Here is a 22,836-nt window from a genome sequence, read left to right on the forward strand (position 1 = left end):
TGATGACAATAACCTTTATCATTTTAAGTTCCTCTCTGAGTTGCCTGGAAAACAACCCATAGGAAGGTAATCTACTCCTGGTACTACATTATGATTTCTGTGAGTGCCAAAAAGGCAGCCTTTTAAGATCCTTTCATCCACATTGTTCATCTGATCTTTAATTTTTTTTTCCAAATTTTTCTAGATCTGTCTTATTTTGGGTTTCTACTGGTGTGATAAAACTTCTTGTTCAAAAACATCTGAGGAAGAAAAAGGTTATTTCAGCTTAGAGTTCCATTCCACAGCCCATAATTGAAGTAATTTGGGGCAGAAACTTGTAGCAGTAACCTGGAGATAGAAACTTAGGCAAACATCATAGGGAATATAGTGTTTACTGGCTTGCATTTCTTATCCCAGGGCTTCCTATCTAGGTTTGGCATAACCAATAATGATTTAAAACTTACACATTAATCATTAATTAGAAAAATGTCCCAAAGGCTTGCCTATAGTTGAATTTTATGAAGGAATTTTCTCAACTGTGTTTCTGTGTTCTCATATAAGTTGCATTTAGTCAACAACAGGCTAGCCTGAATAATCAATAAAAATTTCAGAGGTTATTATTATAATATCTGTGTTAAAAACCTTTTCACAGAAAATGAACAAAATCTCTGAAGGCTCATCACCAACCATTCAAAGTATCATTTGATCTCACAGGTCAATAGCTGAGGATGCATTAAAGAAGAAAGTCAACAAACTCTAATACAAAGGACTCCCTTGCTTATATGTTTTTTCCCTCAAAAGAGCCATGTTAGATACTGTGGTGTGGATGTAAAGCACTATCTGATTTACGTTTGTAAATCTCCAATCATTATCCATCTCTTCATCCTGGGGTACTAGAATGGGACATTCAGAAATTTCTCCATTCTCAAATGAGCCTTGAGAAACTCATTCAATCTGCTCTATCAAGGTCAGGAACAGAAAGGAGTAGGACCACAGCTTGGCCTGTTGGGACCTACATTTAAAATGGTTCTGTGGGTTTGATAAGCTCTAGAATGTCACAATGGATGCAGTTGCTGTTGTTATTTCACTATAAACCATATGTTGCTGTTCAGAGGGCCCTAGGCAGGATGAACAATCTCAACCCTAGATTCCTTTGTCTTCTTTCTTTCTTTCTTTCTTTCTTTCTTTCTTTCTTTCTTTCTTTCTTTCTTTCTTTCTTTCCTTTTTTCTCTCTTTGTAGGAAAGAAGTACAGAGTTTATTCTATGGATAGTGGCTTGCCCCTAGGACAAGTGTGGTCTTTTTCATTTTCATAATTTTACCATTTTTGCCTCCCATCAACTCTTTAGGCTTTAAAATCTCTCAAAATCTCACTAGTACACTTGGCGTTTTTTTCCTTACAAATTCTAGCTCAACATAAACCTTGGTACATATTCCTTTGAGTGACTCACACAGCAGATCCATTTGTGTGATTTGACTGTCTCTAGATTTCTTTAGCATTTCACAGCTTTTTATTCACATAGCAGAACTGATTTGCATGTCAGTCTCAGTCCTTTAGACCAAAGGCTCTCCTTCTGCAGAAAAAGGCTTATGCTCTACCCTGAGTCTTAGCAAATATAGCTGCATTCCATTTCTAATGTCCCAACTGAAATAGTTTATTTCTTAACTCTCTTGTAAACACAGTCTTATTGGGCCAAGTGAACCTAGTGCCAAATTATCTGAGTAGTGCCTGTAGATTTTCTGTTGTTTTACTGTCCTGGAAATTTATTAAGACCCCACACTGTGGTAAACACATGTTCTGTTGGATCATGTGTATCAGTAAATCAGAGACTTATTTACCTCAAATTACTTCAGGTTTTGGAGCCTTTGTTTGAAGGAAGAATGTATGCTTACACAATTCTATTTCTCTGCTTTATAACACTCAGATTGATTCGATTTGCATTTCTGTCTCATAGACTCACAAAGTATGCCATGGAAGTTTCTTAGCTTCTTGATTCTTATTTCAAAGATGTCCTAGGCAGAATAGTCCTTGACTATAACAGTTTTCTATACCATGTCATTATTAAAACAACCATCTGTGAAGCTAGTCACATTTTTCCCAAGCTCTATACTAATGGTTAGAACTGACATTTCTACATCTTTTTCTGTATCTAACTCTTCCCATGTGTTTCAATATTTTTGATCCCAGTATTTTCTCTTCATCATGGATCTAATTTATATTATAATTTTGGACCACCAGATGTGAGAAGTAGCAAGATAAACATCTCAACTTCTCTTTTATCAAAGTTATTTAAAAAACAAAAGCTAATGAAGAGAAATTAGTAGTATGTTCCTTTTTTCATTGCAACCCTAGCTCTACACAAGATAATTTTCATTTGCCAAACAGACATCCTAGCCTTAGTAGTTGTCTTATTACCCACATCACTGGACAGATAACTATTACAATTTTTTCAAAGATCTTGTCACAACTATCCTATTGTCAAGGATTGTGATGTGTGCTCCACAACTTCAAATATTTTTTGGGTATTCTCATACTCATATGGCATGTTTCAATAATAAAGAAGCTCAACATAGAATATATTCAGCATAGGATTTACCTCACTGATACTCTATTTCCAGGTATTCTGTTCATATTATACTACCTATAGAAAATCCCAACAAGTTGTTACTATATATATATATACCACTATACATCACACAGGAAATATTACAACATGTGGTCTCTAATCAAGTGTATAGAATATATATATATATATATAATGTGTGTTTGTTACCTTTCATATATGATACATATTAAACATTTTATATATACTATATCTGAAGCATTTAATGGTATATGTATGTGAACATGGAGTTGAGTATATATCAATAAACTAGAAAGGAAACCATGCAAAAGAATATGTAAATGTTAAGAAAAGGCATAGGTTGTAGGACACTCATGGCAAAAAAATGAAAACAAAACAGGTTCTACTGGTCGTAAAAACATATAAAGGGAGCAGAGGAATGAGAATTATGATGAAAGAAGATCAACAGGGACAAATTATGTTTAAGATTGTCTTAATGAAATAATACTTTGTCAGCAAAGTGGCTGGATACTAAATTAACTCAAACAAATCAGTAGCCTTCCTATACTCAAAGGACAAACATGTGGAGAAAGAAATTAGGGAAAATGTACCCTTCACAATTGTCACAAAAACTATGAAATACCTTGGTGTGACTCTAACTAAGCAAGTGAAAGACCTGTATGACAAGAACTTCAAACTTCTAAAGAAGGAAATCGAGGAAGATCTCAGAAAATGGAAAGATCTCCCATGCTCATGGATTGGAAGGATCAACATTTTAAAAATGGCCATCCTACCAAAAGCAACCTACAGATTCCATGCAATTCCCATCAAAATTCCAACCCAGTTCTTCATTGAATTGGAGAGATCAATGTGCAATTTCATATGGAACAACAAAAGACCTAGAATAGCGAAATCCATCCTCAACAACAAGAAAACATCTGTGGAAATCACTATCCCTGACCTCAAGCTATATTACAAGGCAATTGTGCTGAAAACTGCATGGTATTGGTGCAGAAATAGGCATGTGGATCAATGGAATATAATAGAGGATCCAGAAATGAGCCCTTGCGTATATGGTCACCTAATTTTTACAAAGGAGCCATAAACATTCAATGGAAAAAAGACAGCCTATTCAACAAATGGTGCTGGTCCAACTGGCACTCAGCATGCAGAAGAATGAAAATAGACCCTTTCTTATCTCCTTGTACAAAGCTCAAATATAAGTGGAACAAAGATTTCCACATTAAAACAGATACACTGAAACTATTAGATGAGAAAGTAGGGAAAACCTTAGAACTCATAGGCACAAGAGAAAATTTTTTTAACAAAACACCAATGGCTTAAGCTCTATTGTCAAAGATTAACAAATGGGACTTAATGAGATTGCAAAGTTTCTGTAAGGCTAAGGGCATTGTCAAGAAAACAAAACGGCAGTCAACAGAATAGGAAAAGATCTTTACCAACTTCACATCAGATAGAGGCCTAATATCCAAGGTATACAAAGAACTCAAAAAGCTAGACACCAGAGAATCAAATAACCCTATTAAAAAATGGGGTACAGAGCTAAACAAATCTTTTTCAGTTGAGGAACTCCGAATGGCCGAAAAACATCTGAGGAAGTGCTCGACATCCTTAGCCATCAGGGAAATGCAAATCAAAACAACCCTAAGATTCCACCTCACTCCAGTCAGATTGGCCAAGATCCAAAACTCAGATGACAGCAGATGCTGGCGAGGCTGCGGAGAAATAGGAACACTTCTTCACTGTTGGTGGGGTTGCAAGCTAATACAACCACTCTGGAAATCTGTCTGGCGATACCTCAGAAAATTAGATATAGTACTACCTGAAGACCCAGCTATTCCACTTCTGGGCATATACCCCAGAGACACTTTAATACACAACAAAGATATATGCACCACAATGTTCATAGCGGCTCTATTTATAATAGCCAGAAGCTGGAAGGAACCCAGATGTCCTTCAGAAGACGAATGGATACAAAAATTGTGGTACATTTACACAATGGAATACTACTCAGCCACCAGAAACAATCACTTAACCAAATTCTTAAGAAAATGGCTGCATCTAGAGAATATCATCCTGAGTGAGATAACCCAGTCACAAAAGAACAGATACAATATGCAGTCACTGATAGTGGGATGCTAGCCCCCTGAGGCTTGCACTGCCCCAGAAACAACTCACAGACTGTGTGAAGTCCAAAAAAATAAAAATAAAACAAAACAAAACAAAACCAAAAAAAAGTTTTGCTCAATCCTTATCCACCAAGAACACATTTACAAATTCCGGGTTACACCCTGTATTACATGTACTGTTTGCTCATTGTTAAAAAAAAAAAAATCTTTACAAACCAAGATAACTTTGGCTATTTCCAGGTTACATCTTGTTTTACATGTACTTTATGCTCATTGTAACTAGTAAGATCTTAATCACACTATCAAACCTTTAAAAAAAAAAAGTACTGACAAAAATGTATTGTATGCTTTTATGCAAAAAATACTTAAAATCAGTACATTTATCTTTGTTTTCTCAAATAAAGTTGTAAAAAAAAGAATAAATAAATACAAATATTTAGTATTATAAAAAAGAAATAATACTTTGTATTTTAATTTTCAAAAAAATATTTTAATCTGTTTTTAGGATATATTTTTGAAAATTAAAATAGAATGGCTCTATTACTTGTGATTCAGAAATGAAATCTTGTGAAATTCGAATAGGTTCCCAGGTTCAGATGTTTCAGAGCATAGTCAGTTGGCTCTTATGATGTTTAAACTTGTACACTTTTCATTATTATTTAGAATCAACATAGAAACACAACTCTGTGTGTCCCTCTAGAAATCTATTTCCAAAGAGGTATAAATGAAAAGGAAAAAAACCACCCTGGATGCGAAGGGCATCATTCTGTAGACTAGTCTCTGACAGAATAACAAAAGAAAGCTAGATGAGCAACATCTTTTATTTTCCTCTGCTTTAAGACTCTAGATGAAATATCTCCTGCTGCCATGCCTTCCACACAATTCTAGATTATGTCTTGTCTCAAACTGTGAGTCGAAATAAACCCTTCCTTAAGTCTTTTTTACTAAGTATTTTATCACAGCAGCAAGAAAAAATCTAATACAGCCCTGCTGTTTTTGATTCTATGTGCAAGAGCACATTACAATGAAACACACTTTGCCTAGAAAAGCTATATCATGGATAGGATTGAAAGAAAAGAGGGAAAGACCAGTGTCTTGCAATTTACATAGAATACTTGCTAGTTATTTGAAAACCCAACACTAGGCCTCTATTTTAAGGAATTTATCATCTCTCCAAATAGATAACTACACTTAACCAAGTTTATTGGTGTGAATTTCTACAAAGCAAAGCCAAGTATGATAAAGACAAAAATCTGCATGTATCCTATCATGAGTGTCCCTTTAGTAATTTTAAATATTTTAGATGAATTATGCACAGAGATATAACAATGTAATAGACACAAATTCCATAATACAATTTCAACATATTCATAATTGCAAACATTATACCAATTTTATTTCACCTATGTGTCTTCAGTGTTTATTGTTTATATTTTTGAATCAATGTATTAAAACAAATGTCTGGAAAGGTTTTTTGCTACAGTCTTTACCTAATATTTAAATGTTTGGTTGGATTTATTGTGCAAATGTTTATGATATTCGCACTACCAAAGAAAAGAAAGCAACTTTCAGATACACACATACACACTTACAGGTTTTTAGATGTAAGATAGATTTTAGATTTTATTTATTAAAAAAAAATCAATATTTCTGTAATGCCACCAAGGCCTAAAAATCTGGTTCTGAGCAGAACAGAACAGATTCCCGACAAATGAATCATAACTTTTAAATTATATTTGACATTGATAATACCCTCTGTACTCAGCCTTGAAACCATGGATACCTACAGGCAAATAGGACACAAAGAAATAATTTCAATCAAGCAAAAATTCTATATCACAGAGGTGCTCTCAATAAATTCAAAACATTATGCAATTTCCATTCACTACAGACCTTTAATGTAATCCTTTTCCTCATTCTATCTAAAATCCAAAATGAGGTAAGAGTTTAATTATCATAAAAATTCAGACACATTGTAACAGAATTAGTTCTCCTTCCTGGTGATTAGTGTAAATAGAAAGTATTCTGCTATTGGATGACTATAGCTCTATCCCCATAAAAAATATCTATTAAAAAATAATGTCTGTGTAACTGAGGAATCCAGACAACAGTAATATATCAGCGATGAAAACTGGTTCTGCCCATCTTATCACCATTTCTCAACATCTAAATGACATATTAATTTCTCAGGTGCAAAAGTTATTTCTTCTGTGTTTTCTGAATACCATATAATCATATAGATGCTACATTTTCCTATTTTAAATTTGCTGTATTTTAATTTTTTTTATTTTTCATAGCCCCCTTCCAATTTAAATTTATAAATCTTAACATGTTCTTACTCAACATGAGAATTAGTAACAAAACCAATGTGGTACTAATTCCCATACACCACAAACACACACACACACACACACACACACACACACAAACACACACGCACGCACACACACAGTATCACTTTCACAAAAAACCAAAAGTTTTATAAACTAGTATTCTATCCTTAGTATTTTACATCCCTTATTCACCACACTAAAATATAGCTTCCTTATTCATTTTTGTCTCGATAAAGATTATCAATGGTGTTCTTCTAATTACTAAATCAAATGGAGTTGGAAAAGTTTCCATCTAATTTGACCTTTCTCAAATTATCTTATTAATTATATTCTTCTTTTTTTAAATGTTCCAAGATTTACAAGAAATAACTTACTCCTTATCACTTTTCTATTTCTTAGTAAATTACTTATCATTCTATTTTAGTTGTTTTGTTTTTTTCCTCTGTGTGATGTATTCGTAAGGGAGTTTCAATGCTTAATTTATTATGTTCTGTGTTATGACTATAGTATATTTTGTTCATTCACTTATCAATTGATGAAAATAAAGTTGTTTTTATATATTTGGCTTTAAATTCCTTTTTGTTTGCCTTTTATTCTTTAGTTTACTTCATTTAGGCAATCAACATTGAATTTGGGAAACCCTGAATAGTTCCAAAGTTTCTAGCCCATAGTACTACTGAGTCATGTGTGCTCTTTTTGCAGTAGAATATGTTTAAATGCAAGTGGTAGCAATGGATGTGTACATTATAGAACAAAAGCATATGTCCAAGGCAAGAAAATTCTAGCCCATGTCCCTGGCATATAATTATCCAAGTCTCCATTTAAATCTAAAAATAAAAATTGTCAGATGTATAACATCTTCTCACAATGTAATCAGCCCTCTGGTATTCTCGGATCATTCAGAAACGTGATTGAATGTCATATGCCAAAATGGTCTTTAAGGATGATGTGGGGGGGCAGGTATTAGTTGAACAATGATCTTTGGGTCTGGGTTTTATTTATCAATGAAAACTGACTGATGATTCAGCTGGATACAAACACACCAATACCTCCATGTTTGGTTGTAAATGTGATACCTTGTTTATTAGGTTCTCAACTATTTGTTGTTTGTTTTGTTTTTAACCCATTTTTTTTATTGGAAATGCATTTACATTTCAGATGTTGTCCCTTTCTCATAATCTCATCTCCCCTCCCCTTCCCATTGCCTTCATGAAGGTGCTCCCTCTTCTCTCTCAACCACCCACTCTCACCTCAGCATCTTGGCTTTCCCCTACACTGGGAAAATGAGCTTTTGCTGGACTCAAGACCTCTTTTCCTATTGATGTCAGAAAATTCTAACCTCTGCTGCATATGTACCTCGGGCCATGGGTCTTAACATTCAAACTCATTGGTTGGTGTTTTAGTCTTTGGGAGCTGTGTTGGGTTTAGATAGTTGATAATTTTGTTCTTCCCATTGAGTTGCAGACACTTTCAGCTCCTTCAGTCCATTCTCTAGCTCCTTCATTGGGGTCCTCATGTTCAGTCAGATGGTTAGCTGCAAGCATCTTCCTCTGTATCAGTTTGTCTCTAACAGAGCCTCTGAGGAGGCATCCATCTTGCCAGTAAGAGCACTACTTGGCATAAGTAATAATGCTTGGGATATTGGGCACATATGGGGTGTATCCACAGGTGAGGAAGTCTCTGGGCAGTCTTTTCTCCAATCCCTGGTCCTCTATTTCTCCCTTTATTTCCTCACATGGATGTTTTGTTCTTCCTTCTAAGAAAGACTGAGGCATCCACTTTCTGGCCTTCCCTCTCTTTGAGCTTCATAAGTTCTGTGGATGGTTTCTTGGGTATTGCAAGCTTTTTGGGCTAGTATCCATTTATAAGTGAATATGTACTTTGAGTGTTCTTTTGTGACTGGCTTACTTCACTCAGGATGGTAGCTTCAAATTCCATCATCTATTTGCTTAGGAATTTAGCAAAGCCATTGTTTTTGGTAGCTGAGTAGTACTCCATTGTGTGTATGTACAATTTCTGTATCCATTCCTCTGTTAAAGGACATCTGGGTTGTTTCCAGCTTTTGGCTATTATAGATGAGGATACTAAGAATATAGTTGTGGGTGTGTCCTTGTTAGATATTGGAGCTTCTTTGGGGTATATACCCAGGAGTGGTATAGCTGGGTCCTCAGGTAGTACTATGTCCAGTTTTCTGAGGAACCATAAAACTGATTTCCAGGAGTTGTACCACTTTACAACCCCAAGAGCAGTGGAAGAGTACTCCTCTTTCTCCACATCCTCGCCAGCATCTGCTGCTACCTGAGTTTTTGATCTTAGCCATCTGACTGATGTGAGGTGTAATCTCAGGGTTGTTTTTATTTGCATTTCCATAATGACTAGGAATGTTGAACATTTCTTTAGGTGCTTTCTCAGCCATTTGATATTTCTCAGATGAGAATTCTTTGTTTAGCTCTATACCTCATTTTTAATAGGATTATTTGATTCTCTAGAGTCTAACTAAAATTTTTAGAGTTCTTTGTATATATTGGATACTAGCCCTGTATCAAATGTAGGATTGGTAATGATCTTTTCCCAATCTGTTGGTTTCCATTTTGTCCTTTTGACAGTCTCCTTTCCCTTACAAGATTTTAAATTTCAAGATTCAAGTCAACCGTTTCCTTTTCTATAATGAAAAACCTGGAGCATATAAATTATATCATGTCATCAACATTGTTGATTGATTTTGTCTCAATAGAACATTAGCTCCAAACTCATTTTATTTTGTTTCAGGATGCATTTTCATATCAGTCAAGAGATATATACTAGTTAAATAGAGAAAATATTGTATATATCACAATGTTATTTATATAATAATTGTTCAAGATATAGGAAAAATATTAAAGTACAAAAAAACAAGATCTTTATGGAAGTGGTCAGGGAAAGGAAAGAGAACAGGAAAATAATAAATTACACAAGGAAGAGCAGAGACACAGACACACAGGACTTGCAAGAACCGGGTGAGATCAGAGTCTGACTAACCAGGGGGCAGAGAGATCTCAGCGGAGCATGTGGAAAGTGTGTGCCTGCCCAGCTTGATCCAGGGATTCAGGAAGACAGCTGCTGCATTGGGCCCTCTGTTCCCAGTTGGCAGCTTTTGGGGTGCACAACAGGCACTTGGACCATCTGTTACCAAAAACAGCAGAGATCAAGGGACACTGGCCAGGTACAAGGCTAGAACCAATCACTTACAACAAGATGGCAAGAGGAAAGTGAAAGAACTTACCCCAGGGAAGCCAAGACAACCTGGCAACAGTAGAACCCAGCTCTCCCATCACAATAAATAGCAGAATGCCAAACACTCCAGAAAAAGAAGACTCAGACACGAAATCCTACATCAAGATGATGATAAAGATCCTTAAACAATAACGGGAGGAAAAGCATAAAGAATTAGAAGCTTTTAAAGAAGAAACAAGAAAATCACTCAAAGAACTCAAAGAACTAGAAGAAAACAGAACCAAAGAGATGAAGGACTGGAAGAAGGAATTTAAAACGGATATGGACACAATAAAGAAAAGAGACAAATCTAGAGGTAGAAATCCTCAAAAAGGAACCAAGAGTCACAGATGCAAGCATTTCCAACAGACTACAAGAGATGGAAGAGAGAATCTTGGGGACCAAAGACAACACTGAAAACACAGACAATACCATCAGAGAAGATGAAAAAACCAAAAAGCTCCTAATCCAAAATGTGCAGGAGATCCAGGACACAATAAGAAGACCAAGCCTAAGGATAATAGGAATAGAATAAGGCGAAGAACATCAACTAAGATGCACAGTAAATATCTTCAACAAAATCCTGGAAGAAAACTTCCCTACCCTTAAAAATGAGGTGAACACGAGCATAAAAAAAGCTTACAGAACTCCAAATAGGTTGGACCACAAAAGAAATTCCTCTCAACACATAATATTCAAAACACCAAGTGCTCAAAGCAAAGAAAGGCTACTAATAGCAGTAAGGGGAAATGGTCATGTAACATATAAAGGCAGGCCAATCAGACTCACACCTGATTTCACAACAGAGACTATGAAAGCTAGAAGAGCCTGGACAGACATCATGCAGACCCTAAGAGAGAACAAGTGCCAGCCCAAGCTGCTATACCCAGCAAAACTATCAATCACCACAGATGGAGAGACTAAGATATTCCAAGACAAAACTAAATTTACACAATGTATGACCACAAACCCAGCACTACAATGAATTATAGCTGGAAAACCCAATACAATGAAGGAAACCACCCCATAGTAAAAACAAGAAAATTTCTAGGCAAGAAAACCAAAAGAAGAAAGACACACAGGCACAATTCAACCTACCAAAAATAATAGCAGGACACAGCAACCACTATTTCTTGATATCTATTAACATTAATAGACTCAACTTCCCAATAAAAAGATATAGTCTGTCAGAATGGATACATAAACAAAACCCAGCATTTTGCTGCATAAAGGAAACTCATCTCAGAGACAAACATAGACACTATCTTAGAATAAAAGTTTGGGAAAATTTTTCAAGCAAATGGCCCCAAGAAGAAAGCTGCAGTGGCCATTCTAATATTTAATAAAGTAGATTTCAACCAAAAGTTATCAAAAAAGAAAAGGAAGGACACTTTTTACTCATTACAGGGGAAATCTTTCAGGAGGAACTCTCAATCCTTAATATATATGCTCCAAATATAAAAGCACTAATATTCATAAAAGAAACCCTACTAAAACTCAAAAAATACATTGCGCCCCACACAATAATAGTGGGAGACTTTAATACCCCACTCTGACCAATGGACAGATCATGGAAGCATAAACTGAACAAGGACACTGTAAAACTAGCAGAGACTATGAACCAACTGGAATTAATAGATATCTACAGAACATATCATCCTAAAACAAAAGAATACACCTTCTTCTCAGCACCTCACGGCATTTTCTCGAAAATTGATCACATAATTGGACACAGAACAAGCCTCAATCAATACAAGAAGATCGAAATATTCCCATGCATCCTTTCAGATCACATGGTCTAAGGCTGGTCTTTAATAACAAAAAAGACAACAAAAAGCCCATATACACATGGAAACTAAACAATGCTTTATTAAACAATAGCAGGGTAAAAGAAGAAATAAAGAATGAAATTAAGGATTTTCTAGAATTCATTGAAAATGAAAACACAACATACCCAAACCTATGGGATGCAATAAAAGCAGTACTGAGAGGAAAACTCATAGCCCTAAGTGCTTCGTAAAAGAAACTGGAGAGAGCATACACTAGCAACCTGACAGCACAGTTGAAAGCTTTAGAATAAAAGGAAGCAGAAACACCCAAGAGGAGTAGACAGCAAGAAATAATCAAACTTAGGGCAGAAATAGACCAAATAGAAACAAAAAGAATGAACAAAATTCATTGAAAGAATGAACAAAATCAAGAGCTGGTTTTTTGAGAAAATGAAAAAGATTGATAAATCCTTAGCCAGACTAACAAGAGGGCAAAGAAAGAGTATCCAAATTAACGAAATCAGAAAGGAAAGTGGAGAAATAATGACTGAAACTGAGGAAATTCAAGAAATCATCAGATCATACTACAAAAGCCTATACTCAACAAAGCTGGAAAATCTGGAGGAAATGGATGAATTCCTAGACAGATACAAGATAGCAAAGTTAAACCAGGAGCAGATAAACCATCTAAATAACCCTATAACACCTAAGGAAATAGAAGCAGTCATCAAAAAGCCTTCCAACCAAAAAAAAAAGCCCAGGTCAAGATGGGTTCAGTGCAGAGTTTTATCAGACATTTATTGATGACATAATACCAATACTCTCCAAACTATTTCACAAAATAGAATCCTATGAAACACTACCTGGCTCATTTTTTGAAGCTACAATAACCCTCGTTCATAAACCACACAAAGACCCTACAAGGATAGAGAACTTCAGACCAATCTCACTTATGATCATTGATGCAAAAATATTCAACAAAATCTTTGCAAACCGAATCCAAGAACACTTCAAAAACGATCATTCACCACGATCAAGTAGGCTTCATTCCTGTGATGCAGGAATGGTTTAATATAAGAAAATCCATCAATGTAATACACCATATAAACAAACTCAAGAGAAAAACCACGTGGTTTTCTCACTAGATCCTGATAAAGCATTTGAAAATATTCAACACCCCTCCATCTTAAAAGTCTTGGAAAGAACAGGAATCCAATCCCATACCTAAATATAATAAAAGCAATGAACAGAAAACCAACAGCCAAAATCAAGCTTAATGGTGGGAAACTTGAAGAAATCCCACTAAAATCAGGAACTTAACAAGGCTGCCCACTCTCCCCCTACCTATTCAACATAGTACTGGAAGTCCTGACCAGAGAAATTAGACAGCAAAAGGAGATCAAAGGGATACAAATTGGAAAGGAAGAAGTAAAAACATCACTATCTGAAGATGAAATGATAGTGCACTTAAGGGACCCCACAAGTTCTACCAGAGAACTTATACAGCTGATAAACAAGTTCAGCAAAGTGGCTGGATATAAATTTAACTCGAACAAATCAGTAGCCTTCCTATATTCAAAGGACAAACATGTGGAGAAAAAAATTAGGGAAAAGTTACCCTTCACAATCGTCACAAATACTATGAAATACCTTGGTGTGACTCTAAGGAAGTGAAGGACCTGTATGACAAGAACTTCAAACCTCTAAAGAAAGAAATCTAGGAAGATCTCAGAAAATGGAAAGATCTCCCATGCTCATGGATCGGAAGGATCAACATTTTAAAAATGGCCATCCTACAAAAAGCAATCTACAGATTCAATGCAATCCCCATCAAAATTCCAACCCAGTTCTTCATGGAATTGGAAAGATCAATGTGCAATTTTATATGGAACAACAAAAGACCTAGAATAGCGAAATCCATCCTCAACAACAAGGAAACATCCTCGGGAAACACTATCCCTGACCTCAAGCTATATTACAAGGCAATTGTGTGGAAAACTGAATTGTACTGGTTCAGAACTAGGCAAGTGGATCAATGGAATAGAATAGAAGATCCATAAATGAGCCCTCATATATATGGTCACTTGATTTTTGACATAGATGCTGTAAACATTCAATGGAAAAAGGACAGCCTATTCAACAAATGGTGTTGGTCCAACTGGCACTCAGCATGCAGAAGAATAAAAATAGATCCTTTCTTATCTCCTTGTACAAAGATCAAGTGTAAGTGGATTAAAGATCTCCACATTAAACCAGGTATACTGCAACTATTAGATGAGAAAGTAGGGAAAACCTTAGAACACATAGGCACAGGAGAAACACCAATGACTCATGCTCTAAGCTCAAAGATGGACAAATGGGACTAAATGAGATTGCAAAGTTTCTGTAAGGCTAAAGACACTGTCAAGAAAACCAAATGGCAGCCAACAGATTGGGAAAAGAACTTTACTAACCCCACATCATATAGAGTATAGGACAGGTATATAAAGAACTCAAAAAGCTGGACACTAGAGAATTAAACAACCCTATTAAAAATGGAGTACAGACTTAAAGAAAAACTTCTCAATCAAGAAATATCAAATGGCTGAGAAATATCTAAGGAAGTGCTCAACATCCTTAGCCATCAGGGAAATGCAAATCAAAACAACCATGAGATTCCATCTCATACCAGTCAGATTGGCCAAGATCCAAAACTCAGATGACAACAGATTCTGGCGAGGATGTGGAAAAAGAGGAACATTTCTCCACTGCTGGTGGGTTTGTAAACTGATATAAACCCTTTGGAAATCAGTCTGGCGGTTCCTCAGAAAAATGAACATAGTACTACCTGAAGACTGAGTTATTCCAGTTCTGGGCATTTACCCCAGAGATGCTCCAACATACAACAAAGACACATGCACCACAATTTTCATTGCAGCTCTATTCATAATAGCCAGAAGCTAGAAAGAACCCAGATGACCTTCAGTAGATGAATGGATACAAAAATTGTGGTATATTTACACAATGGAGTACTACTCAGCTATCAGAAACAATGACTTAACAAAATTCTTAAGAAAATGGATGCATCTAGGGAATATCATCCTGAGTGAGATAACATAGCCACAAAAGATCAGACATAATATGCAGTCACTGATAATGGGATACTAACCCCAGAAAGCTCTGTACACCCCGGAAACAACTCACAGACTGTGTGAAGTTCAACAAAATAAAAGAATATATTTTAATTAAAATAGAACTGTATCACATCCCCCTTTCCTCCCTACAGCCCCTCCTAGTCTCTCTCCTATCCCCTCAAATTAATAGCCTTTTTTCCTATATTGTTGTTACATATATACAAATGTGTATGTATATGTACCCACAAATACTTAATTACAACCTTAAAAATGTATTCAATTATTTTTATGCAAAAATTCTGAAAATTTGTACATTTATCTTTGTTTTTTTAATATAGTAAAAAATAATAATAAATTACACTTTAATTCAAAAAAATATAATTTCAACACTGATGGATAATGGGCTCATGAAGTCTCATCTGTAGTTGAAGAAATACTGGCAAGGGTTTATTCTGAGGAAAGAAGGACCTGTTTTCCATAACAATAAAGCTCCAGAAATGCTAGAGTGCTTCAGATGACTCTATACCCATTCACATACAGGCAGAAGTAAATAGATTCAGTGGGTTTAAAAATTTAGGTGAAACATTGACAACCAGCAATTCCTAACAGTATTAATGATAGCTGTTATGGTTTCCAGTAGGAGTATGTTGTCCTCTGAGAGGCTCCACACAGTAGCTGACCCAGACAAATACAGATATGCATAGCCAAACAGTGTATGAAACTTAAGAACGCTTATGGAAAAATAGGAGGAAGAGTTGTGGGCCCAGAAGTGAATAGGATCTCCACAGAAAACCAACAAAATCAACTAACCTAGACTATTGGGGCTCTCAGAGACTGAATCACCAACCAAAGAACATATACAGACTGGCTCTACACACACATGTAGCAGACGTGCAGCTTAGACTTTATGTGGGTCCTGAACAACTGGAGTAGGTGATATCCCCAAACCTTTTGGCTGTACATGGCATATGTTCTTCGAGATGGCCTGCCTTGTCTGACATCAGTGGAAGAGGAAGTACCCAGCCTCATAGAAACTTATAGTGAATAAATAAAAAAGAAATGGAACGGAAAATGGGGAAGGCAGAGGAGGAACTGGATGAGTAAAATGGGGCATAGATTTAACTAAAACAAAATGTCTTATCATATATACATACATATGTACATACACATATGTGTATGTTATTTTGTTACAGAAGAATAATTTCTAAAAATAATTTATTTCGCATTAAACATATATACCGCAATATACACTCCCCTTCTCTTTTTTGCCCCTCATACTCCTATTACTGTTTTTAGACAAAAACTTTTGTATCTACTTTCATGCTGTATGTACACACACAATGTTATAGATCTGTATAAAATTTAGAAATGGCATGTGAGGAAAAGCTTATAAAAACTGTTTTCTATGTACTGGCATTATTTCCTATTCTATATATTTAACTTATTCTCTTTATGACTATAAATATTCTGTTTTGTACTTATTCTACATATTCTTCATTCATCTTTCTCTTAGGAAACACTCAGGATGGTTTTATTACTTAAGCATTGTGAATCGTGTTACAATAGACATTGGATCTGCACATATCTCTCATATGTTCACTTATCCTCTTTTAGGAATTATACAGATATGGTTATACAGTCGATAAATTTTTGATTTTTGAGAAACCTTCATAATATATGGTAGCTGAACTTGTTTACATTTTTATCAGTAGTGTATAATAGTTTTCTTAGTTCACTCGGAATGGATACTGGATTTTTTTTCTTAATCACTGCCATTCTGACTAAGTTGAGGTAGAATTTAAATGTAGTTTTAATTTGCATTTATCTGATGGCTAGTGAGGTTGAACATTTTTTATCTGTTTATTGGTCATTTGTATTTTGTCTTTTGAGACCTGTCTGTTCATTTCATTAGCTCATTTATTGATTAGATTGTTTGATTTATTGTTACTTAGCTTTTTGAGTTCTTTGTATAGTCTAGATATTAATCATTTGTCACATATAGAGCTGGAAAAGACTTCATCCCATTCTGTAGGCTGTCTCTTCACTTGATTAACTGTTTTCTTTGCTGTATAGAAGCTTTGTAACTTCATGATATCTCATTTGTCAATTGTGGGCATTATTTCCCTAGTGAACAGAGTTCTACTTAGAAAGTCTGTGCCTAGGTCTATACCATGAATATTTTTCCTTACATTTGTTCAAAGTTTCAGAGTTTCAAGTGTCATGGTAAAATTTTTGATTCATTTTGAGGATTCATTTGTGGAAGAGATAAGGATCTAGTTTGCTTCATCTGCATATGCAGAGCTGGTGCGAGGGATCACATCCAAAGACTTTCTAGGTCTATGTGATCCAGCTGGAATGCAGAAATGTTCTGGATTACACCATGGTCTGATGGAATATAGACATGCCCTTAGTATATACCTTTAATCATGACCAATGAAGGTAAGATTAATTTGTAGAAGGATGTAGGCATGTTCAAAATGATGTCTAATGGATGGGTAGACAAAGTCATGGTTTAAAGAAAGATCTGACAGACTGAGTCAGAGATGGGTTAAATCCAACTTTTACATGAAAAGGCAGAAAATAGGCAACTGAGAGAATAGACAGAATAAAAGGCAGTTTTTGTCGGAGCAGTTTTTATAAAGACAGGATACAAAGAGAACAAGTTAGATATAGGTGAAGGCAGAATGAACCAGAGTATAAAGAGACAGAAGATTAGAACAGATTTGTAGAGTTCGTCTGAGCACAAGCAGTGCAACTCAATGCGAAGCCAAGAGAAGCCAGTTTGAATCAGTCAGCTTGGGGAGGAATTTGAGTCAGAACAGGTAAGTTGAACCAGACAGCCAGAGTTCAGAAAGAGTTACAAAGAGTAAGTTTATTAAGCAGTAAGCCTCAGAGACATCAACTAAATCTGAAGAATTAAAGTTACATTTACACCAGTATTAAGACCTTTTCCTAGATCTCTTACTTAATGTACTTTTCATTACTCTAAGCTGGCTTCTGTATGTATGACTGAGGTAAATATTTTGTAGGTATTTTGATCATATTCATCCCATCCAATTCCTCCAACATCCATCCATTCACCTTCCCTATTCACCTAACCTTACATATACCCATTTTTAATATATTTACCAAGTCTACACTTCAGTTCCCATTATTTCTCAGATGCAGCCTTCTACTGCAGTGTAGTCAACTCACCAGGGACTATACATATAAATAAAACCAACTTCCTTCTCCTAGCAGCTATCAGTTGGCAGTAGCTTCTGGTGTAGGGGTATGATTTTATGCCTACCTCCCTTTCATACTGTGATTTTGTGTGACTTGAGCTTATATAGATCTTGTGCATGCTGTTATGACCACTATAAGTTCATATATGTAGTTGCCCTGCCATAGCTAGAAGATACTGTTTCCAATTCTCTGGCTTTTACAACTTTATATTACCTTTTTAAAAATCACCTAGGAGTTTTGGGAGGGAGGTTTTCTGTGTATATATGTTCCATTTATTGCTGGTCATTGTGAGCCCTTTATGATTTGCTCTTTGACCAGTTGGGAGTCTATATGCTAACGACCATCACCTATTACAAATAGAAGCTCTCTGACAAGGGATCAGAGATGAATTAATTTATGGTTATAATGATAACCTTTATATATATGTTAAAACCTTCTCCTATGCTTAGCAATATTTTTTTTTTTTAGTGATTGAGTATATTATTATATAGAGGCTTTCTTCTGTAGTGTGGTTTATGTTGTATGTTAAATACCTTATTTATATGAATGATCATCTTTTTTACTAAGTTTGATAAATATTTTCTTCTGTGATTTCATTGAAAATGTTTTATTTGTTCTCTTAAGATTTTTTCTTCTTCAATGTCCATAATTCATTAATGGACTTTTCATAATTTTTCATAAATCTCACATGTTCTGCTCATACTGTATTAAATTATCTTTATAATTTTATGAGACTTTGATTCACAAACTCTGACTTTATGCCATAGCATTATATATTTCCCTTATTCTATTTCATTGGTGAAGTATTTTAAGAAACTTTTTGTTTGACTAATCTAGTTTTTAATCACCAATGTTTATGTTTGAAAATTTTATTTCAATATTTCTATCTCTGTATTGAACTTGATGTTCCTATCCTCTGTTGACATCATTATTTCATTCCGTTGTATGTTTTTCTTTTCTTGAAATTCATTTTTGAGTGTATTTGTATCTTTTTTTCTCTTTTTATTTATTTTAGCTGCTTTCTTAAAAATTTCACTTGAAATCTTATACTACTAATAAATGAAAATAGCATGGGGTAAGTAATTCTTGGAGAAGTTACATTCCCCTGGGTTTTCAGTTTCTTATTCTTTTCTTTTGGAATTTGAGCATCACAAGTTAGATAGTTGGGGAAATAGTTTTTATTCACTTTTATTTTTTTCAATGTAATATTGATGTTGTGTATAGTATTATAAAGGCAAATAAAAAGAGTGAGGCTAGTAATTATTATTTGGTTGGTTGAGCAAAACATGTCATAAAAAAGTAAGCAGAAAGGGAGACCAATGTGAAGTGGAGGTGATGCAAAGAGGTTGCCAAATGTAGACCAAACAGTGAAAGTTACAGATTTCAAGTCTTAGAAGGTAGATATATGGAGGATTTATAAATCATTATAGCCTATAGTTTTATAACACAAGAAAAAGAAAAGGAAATAATAGAGAAAAATAAGCAAAGGGGGCATAATGGGAAGCCAGATGAAGGTTGAGAACAGAGCAGGAGAGAAATAGCCCATTAAATTGAAATTCGATGTTAAATAATAAAAAATATTAATGGTGACGAGAAAGCTGAATCAGAGTAAAGGGTAATTTTTTTAATTAAAAGTATGTGAGACACTCCAAGCTTCCTCATTATCTGCACAGTGCTCAGTGGTTGGTCTGTGTTAATTTCTATTTACTTCAAGAGGAAACTTTACCACTGATGTTTGAATGATATTCTAATCTATGGATATGAAATCATTTTATTGCTATATTTATTTATTTATATTTATTTATATTCATATATTTATATTTATTGTCCATTTACCAGAATAATAAAATATACTTTCCCCCAGGCCAATGATTTATCTGATCTCAGGTCCCTAACCTCAGACCTCATTAACAATCTCAGGTATAAGTTCCATCTCATAAAGGCATAAAGTAGGCCTTAAGTATAATTAAGCATTGGTTGGATTATTTAGCAACCATGTCACTATTGCACTAGTGAACATATTTTAATTTATTTATTCTATCATATCTTACATCCCAACCACAGTTTTTCCTCCTTCTTCTCCTCCTAGTAACCTCCCCTCCATCCCATCCATTCCTTCTCCATTTCCCTTCAGAAAAGGACAGGCCTCACAAGGGTATCAATTAAACATGGAACACCAAATTGTAATAAAATAAGGCACCTCCCCTCATATTAAGGCTGAATAAGGGAACCCAGTAGGAGAAAAAGGGTCACAAAATAGGCAAAACTTTCAGAAAGAGCTCCAACTTCCTCTGTTAGTAATCCCACAAAAACATCGAGATATGCATCTATGACATATATGCAGAGTATTAGGCTAGACCCATGCAGAATCCCTGATTGTCAGTTCAGTTACATTGAGCTCCTGAGTCCAGGCTTGTTGATTCTGTGGTTTTTCCTGTGGTATCCTTGACCCTCCTAAAATTGTTCTTCCTTTTTGTCTGCAATATTCACCCAATTCTGCTATGGGCACATCTTACAAGCAGGCCATAATTATAACTCACAGGATTTGTAACTGGATGAGATTCATGATTTTTTCTCTTTACAGCATGTACACACATATATATAGAACCTTCTAGCATTATGAATAACATCTAGTAAGAGTAAAGCTTCTAGGTGGATTTCTCCACATTCGATAATTTCTGTGTTAGGTTTCTAGTGCTGTGATAAAACACTATAACCAAAATAATTTGGAGAAGAAAGTATTACACATTCTAATCACAGTTCATCATGAAGGAAAGTCAGAACTAGAATTGATGTCAGGAACATGAAGGCAGAACCTGAAGAAGAAGCCAAAAAGGAACTGCTCAGTGACCTAATTTTGTAGGTTTTGATCTTTTAAAACCTACTTTTAATAAGGGCACTTAGTGCTTTAACCTCCATTCTAGTCCACCACCCACAGAGGTAGTAGAAGTGAAAGCTTAATAGGGAAAAGGAGGACATGGGCCTGTTTAGAAATAATTATTTGGAGCAAATCCAATCTGTGTTTTTAGTATATCAACAGTTCAGTTCACAGGAGTCAGCAGCTTGATTCACTTGGAAACACATCAGCAAAGGCAGTTTAATCCAGAAGAAATCATAAGACTGTGAATTAGCCCATGGCCAGAAGTCACCAGAACATCACCAGAAGCATTGTGGCAATCCTTGATATTTAAAAATCATTATGCTTAATCTTTACACACCAAAAAAACTTTGACTATTTCTATGTTACATTTTGTTTTATGTGTACTTTATGCTCATTGTAACTATTAAGTTTGAAATGCATACTATCAAACCTTTAAAAAAATCAAGTTCTTTATAAAGTCAAGACAAACAATGACCAGAAAAGAATGTCAAGGAGAACCAATATCATATAGTGAAGCCCAGTGTCAACAAAACCCAAATATCACCAGCAAAAATACTAAGGCATACCAATACCACACATCATTGTCCACTGTCTGTTGGGTTATGTTTATACCCTTTCCAGACATCATGTGTTCCCTCAAGCATCCACTCTAACCAACCATCACATGCCCTATTTTCCACGCTGCTTCAGAAAAATATAACAGGTCTGTTATCAGCAAAACGTCCTCTCATGTGTCTGCTTCAGCAAAAACATCCACTCATAAGAGAGTTACCAGACAAATATCACATAACACAACTGAGTCTCCAAATAAATCAGAAATTTCCACTTTATATCCCTCTTTCTAAGAAATGCCCTTTTTTCTCTAACATTATCAATTTGTACACAACAGAAACAAGTGTAAGAACAATAAAACTATAACTTTATATCATACCTTAAACAAATAGCTTATGTGATAGATAGCTAAACAATAACCTAACAAAATAAATTTGTATCAATATACAATAATCAAGCAAACAAACAATAATTAAGCAAAACAATCTTAAATTTCTATTAATATACTACAATTAAAACAACCTACCACCATGATGATAACAACCATAACACATCAAACAACCAACAAAATCTACCCCTACTGAAGGGAAAGGGCTGACTCTATTCTCATATAATTACTTCCTTCTGTATTGAGGTGAAGAATTCCTATTTGGGGCCCAAGAGGAGGAAATGGTTAGTTTGAAAAACCTAGCTGTAGCAATTTTTGCCCAGTTTCTGCTTTATCCAGTCTCAGTGTTATCTGACCAGTCTCTCTCTGTGTTGTCTGTCCAGTCTATGTATTGTCTGTCAAGACTCTGTGTGACCAACTTGGGCTATCCCTTTTAAAGTTGATTTGCATGCATATTTTGGAGAAATCAGTAACAGAGACAGTCTGTGAGAGTCAATCACTGTGGCTATTTGCTTTTTGGAGACACTCATGTTTCAGCTGATAAGAGGCTTTCCCTTGTCAGATCTAATTTTTATAAATTTTGTTGCTAACCATATTTTTTTTTCATTCCCTGTGGATACATAAACATAACT

This window comes from Micromys minutus, assembly GCF_963924665.1.
Source record: "Micromys minutus genome assembly, chromosome: X".
NCBI lineage: Eukaryota > Metazoa > Chordata > Mammalia > Rodentia > Muridae > Micromys > Micromys minutus.